We start from the raw sequence: 16496 nt of genomic DNA on the forward strand, positions 1-16496 counted from the left end.
CTTTGTCCTTTTTTTCTAAAATAATTCTACTGCTTAACAATGTTAATAATGTTTCTGTGTACTGTAAAGCTGTATATTTTCTTGCATTTTCCTACTGCTTTCCTAGAAGACTGCTGTCTCCTTCTACCTGTTGTATCTGTAGGGGAAGTCTCTTTGTGGTAGCACTGCCCAGCACATCTCCTGTGATGCCACAACACATGTATAGGTCTGCCCTTCTTCACTTTTCCTATTTTGCCCCCAGGCTTAGATTTCTGACCAAAAGCTTCACCACAGCCTGCCCCTCTATTTTTAGGTATAGTGGCCTTGCTAATGGTTAAGAAGATTCTGAAAGATGTCAGTGGGATACCAGTTCATTCCCATATTTTTACCGTGGATTGAAGATTCACCAAGGTTCTGGCTGCAAGGATTTTTAGGGGGGAATTTACTGGCTAGTTAGGACACAAATGCAAGGAAAAGTTAAAATGAATTTGAGAAATGTAAGATGAAGAAGACAATTTTCATAACTGGACCCTTTTTAACCTCTCTTTTGCAGCATTTAATTTATATTTTGTAAGGTGCTTTTGAGGAAATTTTGGGTTTTGTCCAGAGCATTAATATGTAAAAAAGTCAATTTTCCTGAAAAGAAAATCAAATAGTTTTCTAAACTGCAGTGATCAACTACTGTCAACTTTCTATTAATAACAAAATATTTAGAGCAAGATCAAAAATTTTTAAATTGAATATGGCTCCAGAATATTTCAGATATTTAAAATACCAACCTCTATTCAGTGCTTATGACTGTGGCATAGTATAGCACAAGTAACTTCAGTGTATTGTGAATAAGCCCAAATACAGCTCCCTGCGTAGTCCACAGGAAAACTCCCACTTACATTACTGAGAGCAGAAGCAGGCAGCAATAGCTGATGTGTCATTAGATTTATCTTCTGCAGCCTAGGACCACTTCTATGTGGCATGGTTTGTTGCAAGTTGCAACATAAATTATGAATCCAGGAGAAACTGGTTGCAAGTTGCAATTACTGGAATTTGTGTTCTGCTTCTTGTTCTTTCTTTTAACTACTGACATCAGGTTAACAGTAAAAATAATGTTTCATTTCCCATCTCCCTGTACTCGTTTTACCAGTATTACCTCCTCTATTGCACAGAAACTTTCTGCCGCCTCTACCCTCTGCACTGCAATAATGTAAAATTTAAAAATTAGATTCTCCTTTCCTCAGTCTTCTTATATACTCAGTTGCTGAGTTTTGTTACCCAACGGTTGAATTCAGCCCTAGAGCTGACCAAGCTCACTGCAGAATAAAGTGATTTCCATGTTCCTCGCTCTGCAACTCGCTGTGACAATAATGAAGCATAGGTCAGTATGGTTTTCAGAGAGCTGAAAAAATGCATCAAAATCTGTTCTTATTAAGCAAAATTCCCAATGAAATTCAAAGCACAATTAATGACCACAGAACTTTGCCAAAAGCAGTAACCACTACACTAAATGAGACAGTGCTGATTATGCAAATAAACAACCACCCTGGAAAGCTTGTCTATTGTCTAAAACAATGCATTTTTAAGATTATTTATGTTATGATACTGATCAGAAGTGGAGCCTTATTATGCTAGATCCTATATGAACAGAAATTACAGGATTGCACTGTAATTTGATACAAGATTCAATAAGCAACAAACCACAGAAAGGGATCTCAGGTCTGAGGCATTTTTGTGCATACCCAGTTTATTCATTATCTAACAATATTTATAGTTATTACAATTTTGTCTTTAGTAATCGAAAGACTGCTTGAAACTGAAAATAGCTAACTCAATCCAGGCAATTAAATTAAAAGCTTTGCCATGTGAAAGCTCTTGGTACTGAAAGCATATTTATTTTATTAAGGAAAACATGAACTTTTTATTGGACTGCCAAAGTAGGGAATATAGCATGTTTCAATGTATTACACTCTCCCAACAAAGTCTTCAGCAAAACTAGAAAATCTTGCACAAAACCTTCAATTGTTAGTTGTAAATTACTGCAATGTGCACAGAGATTACAGATAGAGTGTGTCAAAAGACATACCACTGAAGAAACTATAAGGTGGGAGAGCACTGAAGCTTCACCTTGGAAAGAAAGATTTAACTCTTATTATTTATAAAAAGCTAACGCAAAAGCCACTTCTGAGTGTCAATCTATTTTGTCTTCTCCTGGTTTGCATATCTACATATTTGCTTCTTTTAAAAATCATTTCTGTCTCCTTTGTGCCTGGGAAACAAAAAAGAAACATGAAGGGGAAATGGTTTACTGTCTATGTCACAGAAACATTTAAATTGTCTAAGTTCAAACTGCTGTTTCATGCACAAATCTGAAAAAAGCTATTTAGGAAACTATATTCCTGAGATGCAAAATGCATACAGTTCAGTCCCAAGATGAAGTCCACACCAATGACAGAAACAGACAACGAAACTGCCAGTAAGAAATACAACTCTTGAATGATACTCATCACGACAGTAGGTTACACAAAAGGATCTTCGATCAGAAGAATAATGGTAAAAAATTATAGCTTCCCTTTAAATGCTATAGGCCAGCAGATCTGACCCTTAGTATATAGTGAGCTCTGTGTTGTTGGAATCTTAAATTTTATAGCAATACAATGAACTAGACCGAAATACTGTAACAGGCCTTGAGCTTTCCTTCTAAAGCATCCATAGGCTCTGCCTAGACTGTGCTACACTCTGTCTAGTGATGGTGAATACTCATCACACAGTACATTTTTGTTATGTATATCACTCCAATATTTTATCCAAAACACTGTACACCTGAAAGGCCAGAGAACAGATTGGAGTTTCTCCCATGAAATATTAGTTTCACATCTTCCTTTTTTCCAGGTGTTTTTATCTTTTTGTCAGTGAATATGATAAATGTATTTGGAGCTTAAAGTACTTTTCATTCCTCTCTTATTTCTTTGAGTTCTATAGCCATGGGCAGCAAGAAATTGGGGAATTCTGTATAGGGACAAAAAACCCCCCAAAGGAATTAATTTTTCAAAGGATTCACTTAGTGAATGACTGTCCAGCAAAAATATTGCAGTCTAATAATCTGTTATTGTCTATAAATTTGGAATTTAAAACTTTTCAATTGATTTTTTTCTTTTGAAAGTCATTGAGATATTGTTCTGGTTTTCCTTTTCCAGAAAAGGATCACTTTTTTTAGCTGTTTTGGGGTAAATTTCCCAAACAATTCATGACAGGTATATATATTAACCCAAACAACAAAATTTTATATTATTTCATCAAGATGGTGTCCATAAGGAAGTAAAGTATGGAAACACACCATGAAAGTTCTACCTTTCCCTTCTATGTTAAGCACAATTTTGGAAATGTAGACCAGAATATTCTTTCAAAGGAAGGAAACAACATATACTACGTTTCCCCCCATAATAAAAGAATAAAGTTCTAAAGCTTCTCAAAAATTGCAAACAGATAATGATGCATGTTTGTCTTTGCCTGTCACAGGTTACTGTTCTACATAAGCAGCATATCATCTTTTGCCCTTAGTGAACACTGCATTACAGCTGACCATTTCCTGCATGACCAATTATCCTACTACTGTGCAAAAACAAAATTAAAGTAAATCCAAACAGTATTAGAGGTTTGTGTATTTTTACAGAAAACAAAGCTGATTTTACTTTCTCAGCTGAAATTGTAGCCAATAACTATACAGTATAATATTGTTTACCACAGGTTTGGCCATTACATTAAACTTGCTTTTCAATGGATTAGCTAAATGGCCAGCCATAGATTAAGTTTATAAATTCAGTCCCTTAACTTGTTTAGAAAGGACTTGAGAAAATGTCAGGATTTTCCTCTGTAATGGTACCTCTTTAATATAGAGGTATAACTTTCTATAAGTTATGAAAACACACACTGTGGACTGTACTGACATTCTGCTTGCTAGGTCTGTTTTTATGGGTGTGGTAGGGAGGGGCTGTGTACAAAAAGAAGGCACTGGAAGCATTTCCTGCATGGCTGACCATTTCCTATCTCTCCTAATTCAATGACACTCTTAAGTTCTGTCCAGAGGTCTTTGTTGAAGTCCTAAGACAACTACTTGAAAATCTGTGCGTAGCAAATGTGAGTCTTGAAGCATTTTTAGCACTTGTTGACTAAGTACTTTTTCACTGCTTCTGAAATAATATAGCCCATGTTATGGGTAACTTAAAGTTTCCAGAGTTCATGCATAAATTATTTTCAATAGCACAGAGTTACAAAGGATAGCGATAAGGTAAATATTCCACTTTTGCAATTATTAATTTTGAAAAAGATTTATCCAGAGAGAGAAGGGAGGAATTTTTAAGGAAATGGATCACTTAGGACCACCTTTTCTTAAGCAAATGTCAGTGAAGGAAAAAGTTCAATGTCCAACCCTGGAAGAGAAGGGTCAACTTAGCTCTTGCACGTACTACTGTAAAGCTGGAAACAGTCCAACCAAACCAAAGCACTTGATGGTAGGTACACCAATGCCCAAATTTTTAATGGAATCATACATGCATACATGTAGCACCACCACAAATCAAAAAGTGTATCATGTTGTGAAGCAGGTAGGTTTAATGCTACCTCGGAGCTTGTGATTTGGACACAACCTGCAGTGAAATCAAACCTCCAACTGATACAAAAGATCTGTGTGCTTTTGCAATAGTCTTTATCCATTTGCTTAAAGAATTCTTTCGCACAGTCTCTAGAAAAGGGAGCGAATACCTTATTCATATGTCACACTGTATCTTTAGCTAAAATGCTTACTGCTGGTGTATTCCTGCTTCATTTTGCATAAACTGACATCATATACTGAAAGAGAAAGAGGGCCAATGTGCCTCTCAGAAATCAAGTAGTCATGAGACTTTACCTGCCACTACAGATATGCACATACATACACATTTACACACATGCACACACGCATACACGCACATACGCGCACACACACTCATGCAAAAAATAGGAAAAACGACTCAGCAATTGCAAGAGTCGCAATTTACCATGGAAGCCTCTACTTAATATTCCGCTTGATCTGCCAAGTTTATAGCCTGGCAAATCTGAATACAAATGTCGATGCAAATGAGGATTCATTATTCTTACATCGTCTTTGTGTTGAAGCTTAATGTAACTTGGTTCCTGTGGTTGCTCAGGGAATGTAGATTGCAAGACAGGAGGGAAAAAAAACCTCGACAGAAACCAGACAAGCAAATAGGGAAAAGAAAAGTAACAGAAATGGGAATAAATGGAAAAAAATATGCTAAGGTTTCAGACTAGCAAAACATCAAACTAGTGCATTACATTTTCCCCCTATTTTCTCGTATAAGGTACATTTGCTTACCATTATCAGCATAGAAGGAGTTAACTAACCAAGACCGTTCTCCACAGAGTCAAAACATAACAATCCTCCTTTTACTGATTATACAATATTGTGCCAATTTTAAAGTCAGTGCTCCATTTATCTGAAAATTTTAACATTCTTTTATAATTACAGAGCTCATCGGCTGGTAGAACCTGTACATTTAGATCTGTAAGAAGATTATAAATGAATTTAAAACCACCCCACCAGTTCTGCTTCTTTCATTATAAATTACTGCTGAATAATTCAGAAACACATTAAGAAAACTACAGTCCGATTAATAAACTATACAATGAAAATCACAATAGTTTAAATCATACATTTATTGTCCCATTTATAGCCCATCACAAGCAAGGGTTGAAAAGCACCAAATTAGAGAAAACATGAAATGCTGCAAAATTATAATTAGATCCTCAGTGCCACAGTACATTGTTCTGATGAACCTTTTGTACGGCTAGCTTATGCTTACATATAAATACCTTCTCAGTAAATAAAAATGTACTGTAGGCTTGACTTTTAGAGAAGCTGTAAAGCTTAGCATATGCGATGATCCCAAAGTCAATGCTGTAAGGCTTGCTTCTTCATCCATAAATAAAGCACATTTGCATCCATTCAGTCAAATTAGCTCCATATAAAACGGTGGTTATAATTAGCTCCTCTTTCAGGTTCACGGTTAAAACTCAAGCGTGCTTGCCGTCTTGATTAAATCCACCATCGTCTTCCAATAGCTAGTGCTAATTCTTCCAAGGAAATATTCAGTTGAGGTGTTATTTTATTCTGCACTGCTGTTAGTTGTCTAATTTACGCCAAGTCCCTGCAGTGCTTTCCTTAAGCCATCCTCTTTGTCTTGCCTTTGAAATTTACCAAATCTTACAAGAAATCAATACTTAATTGATTATTCACTTTTCTGCAGCTTCAAACAGCAAGCACGCATAAGATCCTGGAGTAGTCACCCGATTTCCAATGCAGGAGGTTGCTTGGTGGCAGGGATCTGCAAGTATCCAACAGCAGGCATTCCACAGAGCTGTGCAGTGGCGTACAGTGCCAGCATCCAATAAAGAAAACGAAGATACTCTAACGAAGCAGGAAAAGTTCCCATGTGAGACAGATCCATATCAATGCTTTAAATAAAAAGCGGAGGCACTGGCTTTCAGATAGAAGAGCACCATTCTCTTTGCAGCTATCCCTCTGTTTTTTGCTTACCCTTTTCTTCCTATGGCACTGAAGTGGAATATCCAAAGTGTCATCGAACTCACAGAACTCCACGCTGGAACAGGGGTGAGGCTTGTGTTGTACCTCTGGCATAGAATAAGGATGATAAGCACGTAACATTACGAAATGTAGGACAAATTCAGGCGAGAGAGAGAGAGGGAGAGCAAGAGACAGATGGCGGATCTGGCTGGGAGCCAAAGCCAGTGAAATGAATTACATTGCTGAATAACTGTACACCATTGATTCTGCCACTTGTTGCTGCATGGCAAAAAAGGGCCCTGACGTTGGCAAGAATCTCCTCGCGTGTCACACATGCCACAGACAACTTTTCACATGTAACTCGCTGCACCGACACACACACACGCTATGGCAGGGTATGTCGTGTGTGTGTGTGTCTGTGTGTCTGTGTGTGTGTTTCTGTGTGTGTGTGTATGAAAGTGAGTGCGTGTGCATGAGGGAGAAGAGAGAAAACCAGAGTGCGTGTGGGGGGTGTGTGGGTATGTGCCTGCATGCGTGGTGCGTGTGCCTGTGCGCGCGCGCGCGCGTGGAGGGGAAAACAATCACTGCAATCCAGCCATTTTGTTTAATGAAGAATGGAAGGCTGGCATTCAGAGACGTGGTTATGTGCCGCATATTAATGTGTGCTCTGTAGACATCCTCCCCCTTTTTAGATGAGTGGCACAGGAATGAAGCCCTCTATAGAGCAGCCACTGCGGGAGCAGGAGCTCACAAGGTAACATATCATCGCGGAACCTACGGATGTGGCACCCGCTGCTCTGCAGAAGAACAAGTTGCTGTTTGACAAGGAGGAAAACCTGGTCCCACGGTTATGATATTTGGGTGCTTTGGAAAAGATAGCCAGAGTTCAATAAATGCTTCATACCCAGGATGAAGGGAGACATTATGGGACGCCCAGGGGGCTTTGGAAATCAAATACGATGTTTGAGTAGCACAATTTGAGGTACATTATAAAAAAGCAATTTGAATTGCCAATGAGGCGACACATATCTGCATGCTAATTAGACCTGTGTCAAGCTTAGTCTGCCGGGTTGTGTTGATGGCTAGGAATGCGCTTGTAACTCTGCTGAGAGATTGTTTCTGCATAAATTATCAGCTTTGTCCTACTGATCATTTTCTACAAACAAACATGAAATGTAAGATCAAAAGGCAATTCTGAAATTAAAATTATTGATTGATAAAGCCTAGATTTCAGAATCTAATTAGAGGAGGCACAAACAAAAGCTGATATTATTACAGATTGTGCCTGAGCTAGCAGCCAGATTGTGCAAGGCTTGTAATTTATCTTTGTTTATGCAGCCAGGATATTAAAAATGTAATTAAAATGGTAAAATGATCTGATCAGAAATAGCCACCTAGTGGCAAGTATATTATTTTAAATGGATTATGAAAACATTGATCTGCGCAAATAAAAGGTTTTTTTCATGACAAACATAGCGGCTCATTGAAACTTGCTGAGCAATTTGTCTTTTGCTAATAAGTTGTCTTTTGTGTTTTGTTCCATAGATAAGCAGCATCATTTATAACCCTCATTTGCACACTAATAAACATTCTGTTATTACAGGTGGTGTTGGGAACATCTTTCATAAATTATGGCATATGAAAATGGAAGACACGAATAAACCCTTTTCTAGACATGCACTATATACATTTTGTAAAATTAGAATATTCATCTGACAGCAGCAGCAGAAGTTGCTTATTAAGTCATTCTACAGCTCTATTTAAGCTGTGAAATGGTAGAAACACTATTGATATGTAATTCAGCTTCTTGCCTATCTTGGTAACTTTAAAATGCTATACAAAACACAGAGAGCCTAATTTACTAAGTTTATGCAGATTCAATTGCTAAATTTCATGGTAATAAAGAGGTCTTTGTGATATATACATTATTTTTTACCCTCATTTAGTAGCTTTCTAGAGTTTCCAAGTGGATTAAGTATTTAAAGAAGAGACTGTTTAATTGCACACAATATAGAAATTAGTTTTGAAATTTCTCTTCTGTCATGAGCTATGGACAGTGAAACAGCCAAAGAATGCTCTGTCATATGTTAATGAAGCTAGATTACAAAAAAAACCAGACTATAAACAGTTTTTCAAGAAAATATACTCAGAAGCTTTTAAGTTCATGAGCAGGCCTTAACTTATGTATTTCTTTTTGTTTCAGATTTCCACATGAAACCACTATGGAAATACTCAATTCCTTTTAAAGAAATCCACAATTTAGGGTCCTGTCAGCAGCTCTGGGGTCTTTTGTTAGGTGCACTTAAAATGCCAGATTAAATATTAATATGTGGTTAGAGTTGTGCTATTTTGCAAGCCCTGAAACCCTATTAGTAAATCATGATCTAGTGACTGATGCAAGAAATTTCAAGGCACCAAGAGTGCAGATTGCCCATCAATCTGATGGATCACTAATTTTTAGTAAATCAGACCCTTGGACTTTTCGCTGTAAGCAGATGTATGTTTCATTGTGACGGGAAAAGCAGTCCAACTAACAGAGCAATTTTCTGCACTGAATGTGTATCGTAACAGGCAGAGTTGTTTTGCATAAACAGTAAGTTATTTGAATACAAGCGTTCATTTAACCGGCTCTGCATAACTGATGCTGTTCTTGGAAAAAAACCCACATTTTGAACTAGAAGCGAAAGTCGTATTATTTTCATAGAGTAGTACTAGGATTTCAAAACGGATCCTCCATGTGGTGGAGCTCCAGAAGAATGCCAAAGAGAAATGTGCAGGGAGAAGTAGAGTTGTGTATTTCCAGTCAGCCTATGGAGCTGCATCCCTTCAACAGGCTTCATCATTCACTGGCAGAAAGTCATACATGCAAGGATGAGGAAGTATCAGGAAGTATCCCGAAGGATCTTGCAAAAGAAAATGGAACCCAAAAGAAGGGATGGGAAACAATCTGGGTGAAAATACTGAAAATGCTATCAGATAATAAGCTGCTGATATAGAGAAAACATATCCTTCCTGACATATGGTCCACTTAGATAGATGGCTGAGTTCCAGCCTTCCTAACCTCTTCAGGAAAAAGAAACCACCTCTGAAACCAAATCATACACTCTTTATTGGTAATCTTTATTTCATACAGATGTATCTTGACTTCTAGTTCCTTATAATATGGATTTAAACAGTTGATTTAGGTATTTGCTAATTATAAAAAGTTTCATGTGTGCAGATACTAGCATAGCATATATTGCCTTCCAATTCATATCTGTCCTTTTTGCTTTCTTAGCTTCTCTCACTCTCACTTTTTAGCAGTCTGCTGACAATGGTATGAAAATCAGCATTAGAAAGAGACGTCTTCACACCTCTTCTGCCAGTGCTGCTTGACTGACACTGAGAAGTACAGGTCTGAAAGATTGATAAGTCTTGCCTTTATCTGTATCTTTCTCAGGTCACCCTCTTCAAAACCCCTATACACACTGCTTAAAAGATATCCCCCTAATCTTAATCTAAAATAAAATGCAATTAATAAAGTCAAATTTTATTCTTTAGCTGAAGTCACAACTATAAGCCTCTACAATCAATATATTGAAAGTACAACATATATGTTTTTAAAAATAATTACAGTGTAATTCAAGACTTTCCCAATATGATGAACAGTCTATGAAAAAGAGACAAGGTAGTGTTATTTTTGCACCAGTTGGCCATTTTTACTGCTTTCAAATACTAATTTTTTTTTCTATTTAAAGAAAGTGGTCCAAATCAATAGGCCTTCTGGTATCGACATTGTGAAGTAATATGCAGCAGCACCAACCATCTTGAAACATTCCAGTGGGCTTTTAATGTGAGTGAGAGTCTGCTGGGAGCAACCTCCCCAACTGAGGCTCGTGGAGGGTGTTCTAATTTCCACTAAGCTCTGATCAATGGGAATTTATTACCACTTAGACAAATAGAAAGCCAGACTGTGCAAAACTGAACCACCTTAGATATATGGCCCACATCAGAAAGACACGCGAATATTAAAAGTAAAGCAAAATAGTAAAATAATATGTGGATATCTTTTTTGACCTCCTTTTCCACAAAGCTAACATTTTGCTACTACATCCTGTGAAAATGCAAATGCTGACAGAAGAAAGCTTACATATACTTAATGGCCTTCCAGAGTAATGTATGTATTATTGTTTCTGGACTGTAGTTCTTATTGTACTCTGTGTCATGCTCATGTGTTTACCAAATGTCAGAAACCTCCTTTACAGGCTATTAATACTATTGTGGTCCCTCCAACATGCACACAAATACACCCACTCCTCTCACCACACACACTTTCTCACTGTCCATCAATATGTTGCAAAGTCTGTGTTTCATTACCATATCATATGGAGTATTGATTCTTGTTCCAAGCTAAATAATGTTGTTTTTTAAAAATCTTTTACCCTTTAAGTGGGGTTTGCTAACCGAACCACAGACTGGCAACAAAGATGTATTACAGTATTTGATACCATATATACTTTGGCAAACACCAAAACCAGTAACTTAGGCAGAAATTTCAATGCTTAATTCAAGTTTTACAAACAGGAAAATTGTGCACAAGATCCGGTTACATACATTCCATGTTTAAAAGGGAAACATTCCTAATAGACCTTTCAACATAATAAGATTCAGGCCTTAGCAGTAAAGAAAATGATTGCCAGTTTTATTAGACTTCAACTAGTTTCCATACCAGATCTAAAAAGTCACCTTGCACCTATATAAAGAGGATTATTTATGTATTTATCTGTACGTATGTCCTCATCAGCCACTGTATACAATCATTTCATGGCATTCACATTCAGCACAAAAACATCAAGGTCTAAGTACAAATATTATTACTATAATGGGTTTTCATTTCTAGAGGTCATCAGGGGAAGGGATTAATTTTGCTTGCTTTATTGTACACACAGAACAGCACACAGGGTCATATTACAATGCCTTTATCTGGAAAATCACATTCAGCCGTAATGAGAAAGGCTCTTCTTAAAACAATTTTACAATTTTGGGTGTATTAGTTGTATTTTATTTCATTTCTATATTGCTTTCTTTTAGGCCCATTTATTTCAGATATCATTAATTGATTGTTAGTGATATTTACAATCATAATTTCAGGTCTCTTTTTTGATTGTTAAGAACACTTTGCTTTTCCTTTTTAAAATTTAGTAGCGATATGGAAACAGCTTGTATCTCTATGTTGCTACAGACATTTTTGAGAATTGTGTAGAAAACTTAAAATTCATTAACCATGACAAAAGTACTCCAAATAGATTGCATTTCCTTACAGTTTCTATATGTCATACAGAAAATGGTCTTTGGCCAATAATTTACAGACACAGCTTTATTTTCCCCTTGCTTACTCGGAAAACATCTCGTAATGAGGTATTATTTAAATGAGACAACAGCATTCTCATCTATGCTGTACGAAACTGATATTCTGCTACACAAGGAACTTCATTTTTGCTCACATCAGACGATGTTGTAAAGCAGGCTTTGTATAGGCAAGGTCAAAGGTAGCAGGAAAGTGAGCCCAAAAGGTCATGTCACACAATGTCCAGATATATACAGTTGTAAACAGTATCCATTTAATGCATATGAAATTAACAATCACATTTTAGCCAGCAACAAATCATATATTTTTTTTTAGTCCATTTTCAACCAGTTTCAAAGCTCTGTGAGTGAAAGTTCAACAGAAGGATGGTTGCAGACTCCCAATAGGACAAGTCAACATAAGAAAAAGAGAAAATAAACTTTTAAATAAAATGTGGAGAAAAGTGAGATGAAAAACAAAACCAGAAACTGAATAGTACCATTGCAAATACTGGAACTAAAATGAAGAAAAGTTTAATATCTATAGCATTTTCTATAAGCCTTACAGAGATTATTCATTTGCACAGGAAAAACTTGCCCTTCTTTTACTATAGCTGATAAAACCTAGATTTTGCTCAGGTTAGAAAACTTGTTTTCCCTAGGTCTCCTTGATAAGGATAAAAGAAGTAGAGTTTAGCCACTGGGAAAAAAGATTGACCAACCCGAAGAAGTTCCATGAATATTCTCAGTCTTAACATTAATATTCTTCTGATTTATTTTGTCTTGGCAAAGCAGCAATATCTGGAGTCATCATGATTTCAGAGGCCAAGGCTATCCATAAACCTTACAAAAGCACTGGAGAAAAGCACAGAGCAATGACATTATAGGCAAGATAGAACACGTTTCCTTCCTAATGCACACTCTTTCTGGCTCTGCAGATTGGCGATGAATTCGTTCTCCCAGACATTGCCATTTTTGAGCACTGAAGACAATTCTTGGCACTTGAAGAGTGCATGTGCAAGCATGCTGGCCACTGGAATTATGAGCACAGCTGAAGGAATGATGTATCCTTTCCCATTGTGGCAAGGATGTCTCAGGGACTCTATTGGCTCTTATGCATTGACACTATTTCTCACTGACAAAGATCCATTAAGCATAAATGATTTTTTGGCTACAATATAGCAAAATAAAAATCTTATTTCTATGTGAGACTACACATTGTGTAAAAGACACACAGATATGTACCTCAGGGGTACCTTCTTTCAGTCATAACTAGTTTATACAGAACTTGCAGCTTACATATTTGTCTCGACGATTTTTAGAAAATATATATAATAAAAGTTTGTGATGGAGCAATATAGGCTTAAGACCTGTATGTTCCCATGCAGAAGGAAAAGATAATAAATAATTGCATTCTGCATTCATATAAAACAATGTTAAAGGCCCAAATTCTGTCTAAACTTGCACAGACTTCCTGATATGAAAGTAAATTATATTAACCCATTGTAAAGAACAGTATGAACTGTACTTAACTTCTCCAAAGAAACATATTTAACACGAAGAGAAGAAACAAATACTGATAAACTAGAAATAATGAATAAATGTAACTTTATTGCAGAATATACAATTTCCTTTACTGGAGTGTTTATACACAGTCACACACACATGCACAGAGACAGCATCTATATGATCCTTATCTTCCCTGTTGCTTAAAATGTTCTTTAAAATTCAAGACATATTTCTGAACAAGTCAAAATCAAAAACATTTAAGATGCCAGTTGAAACAGAAGAAGAAATACAATATAGGGAACTGAAGGAAGTCCAGAGGGTTTTTTTTTAATATTTGTCTTTAAATATATTGTTTTTCCAAGCCAAGGGGATTGGATTCCAGTCTTCTGCATACTGAAAAGAGCCACTTCAAATTTAAAAGGTCTGATCCCACTCAACTCTTTCTGGGTACCCTGGTACCTGTCCTCAGCCTCACACTGAGATCCCAGACACCATCACGCCAACTCACAGAAGACAACTCCTATAGGCTGGAGGCTACCTGTTCTCCAATTGTTGATTCCTTTAAGCCAGGACCTTACTCTTCCCACTCCAGATGGTTATTGTTCTTGGATGAGTTGATTTGTGCACTTTGTTAAGTAGGAATTTTACACTTACTGGGACTGGAAGTGACATTCTAACGAAAAATTTTTTTTGATCAAAATAAGCTCCTGACCAGTTCTATTAAAACACAGCCTTATGCAAGGAAGTCAATACAGTGCAAGGCTGTGAGAACACACAAATACCCAACAACCCCCAAACTTGCTGGTTTAGACTTCACTGTGACTACTCAGGAAGAGACATGAAGGCCAGCTGACACAATCCCACACTCTTACTACTAAACTCTTTCACCTTCCAGAACATGGAGGCTGCACTCAAAGTGTCTGTTCAAGATTTTCTATTGCTCACATGAACTCCTGAGCTACTAGGAATTAGCCAGCCAAAAACTAGCTGGTACAGGCCCAAGTTATGCTGAGGAACACACTAACACTTGGACAGTAGAAAGACTAGTATTCCAGAGATGAGGAATATTCTTAGTCTTTGTTTAATTTGAGGCTATACATTTAGCCTGTAAGTCTTTCCATTAATGAAAATGAGCTTTGAACTAGGTCCTTAGAGGGCCAGTGACATTTGAAGGATGGGAGAGGGATACAATCAATTTAAATATGCATTTGCAAATTTACAAAATATTATAAACATGTAAGGTAGTTCATCTATCTTCATCAGGCTCTAAAGCTGTAAATACCAGATGTCATTTATAGATTAAATGATTTTCCTAAATCTAATTTTATATTAATACAAACCATTTGTCAATTCAACATAAAGGCTTCTATTTTAAACATTCAAAAGTCATGGAATGCAAATGTTAGGGTTATCCCAGTGATTCATAGCACAAAACATAAATTAAGGTATAAACTGAACAGAAAAAATAGTTTGCCTGAGAGGTGTTGAAACAGATCTCTTACTGACCTGATCATGGCATTTTCACCTCTGCTTATTTTTTAAGATTTGTCCTTCTGGGGAAAAGCCTCTCAAAACCCCTGTTTCAATAGCCTGATCTCCTACGGATGCAAAAATCTAACTGACAATAAACAAAAATTCAGTATGCATGAGACAGCTTTGACATGTGAATTCATAAGAAAAAGAAATCTGCAATTTAAGAGGGACATTTTCTCTTCCTGCTTACCTTCAGTAGTGATAATTTCAAAATCATAGAATGGTTAAACACTATATGCCTTTGTCTTCATTATCACTTCCAGACCAATCCTTTCAAAAGATCTTCAAAGTAACTGGCCAAGATAACAAGTGTGTCAACAAGTATTTAAAGAAATTGAAGGAAAACATATCATCCTTAGATAAAAAGAAAGTCTTAAAAAGTAGCGAACACTTGGCTGATTCATTTTTCACCGTGCTACAAGAGGATAAGATATCACAGAAGGTAATATTATCAAAACAAATTTGAACTCTCGTATTTGATGCTACTGTTTTCAAACTTTATAATGTCATTAAGTTATTTGACTTTATAAAATGTGTAAATCTAAAAATATAATTGTTTAAGAGCAGGGTTTTGCCAACATGTATGTCTCAGAATCCCTAATTTTGAGGTCCCAAAGGAATTGTCAATACAACTAGCAATTAAAAAGGAATAACTCAGTTTTAAGTGACCTTTGTCATGTCCAGTCTGCATATTTGGAGTTTGACTAAGACAACTGAACTGTCAGGCAAAAAACAACCAAGGACATCTCTGTCTCTGCCCCTGAGGCCATCGTGGATAGTCAGCTCCATGGAGTTAAATACAGGAACCTTCTTGACCACCAGGATTTTCCCTCTTTGCTAGTCAGTATCAGCTCTACAAGAACTCACTCTTCTCTTAAGAATGAGTTCTGACTTTGAAACCAGTCTAAAATAATTTCTTTTTTCATTTTTAAGATGAAGGACTTGTATGATTATCTATTTCTGAACACAGGCTCCATACATGCAAAGAGCAATGCCAGCAACACTCTCCCTAGATAATATTCTTCTGTTTTAGTATACAGTGGCAGAAGAGTTCTATTATAGCAGCTCCTTGACTTCAGTAGGCTATTCCAGTGAACAAAATCCCTATTTTCTCAAGTTTGCCAACATAGTTATGACAGAAGAAGGAACACAATACAGGTAAATGTAAAGTGAAGACAGGACGAAAGGCAGAACCGACAACAGAGGAACCCTCATAAACATCCACGAGAGAGACCCTCTGAGCTAAGCTTTGAATGCAATAGAGTTGGAGTTATGAACAAACTATGCATTTCTTAGTTTCATATGTACATGGAAACATATTTTCAACATTTACATTACTTGATGACAGGTATTAAACTGTCACTGAAATTTGGAGCTAAAACTCTTTTGTTTATTCTTACTGAGGCTATAGTTCGAAGACATAATTTTGTCTACTTTCTGATAAATGCGATAAGCATTATTTTTAAAAATAAATTCAAATTGCTTCCTGTTTAGTATTAGTATATTCCAACATTTGGAGTACTTACAGAGGGCTTAGATGTCAGTAATGCATGCGTCCAAGACATGGGTTATTCTG

General features: G+C 36.6%; 1 long non-coding RNA gene across 1 annotated transcript; it reads right to left on the reverse strand.

Moving 5' to 3' along the window:
* Positions 1-1690: 1690 nt before the first annotated feature.
* Positions 1691-7127, reverse strand: LOC113971584. Its single transcript, XR_003535599.1, has 2 exons — positions 5345-7127; positions 1691-2239 (listed from the first exon to the last, which is right to left on the reverse strand). It is a non-coding gene; the product is annotated as an uncharacterized LOC113971584 (long non-coding RNA).
* Between the last annotated feature and the right edge of the window lie 9369 nt (positions 7128-16496).

The sequence above is a fragment of the Neopelma chrysocephalum genome, unplaced genomic scaffold (genome assembly GCF_003984885.1).
Source record: "Neopelma chrysocephalum unplaced genomic scaffold, ASM398488v2 Primary Assembly neopelma1_22, whole genome shotgun sequence".
NCBI classification, from domain to species: Eukaryota; Metazoa; Chordata; class Aves; order Passeriformes; family Pipridae; genus Neopelma; species Neopelma chrysocephalum.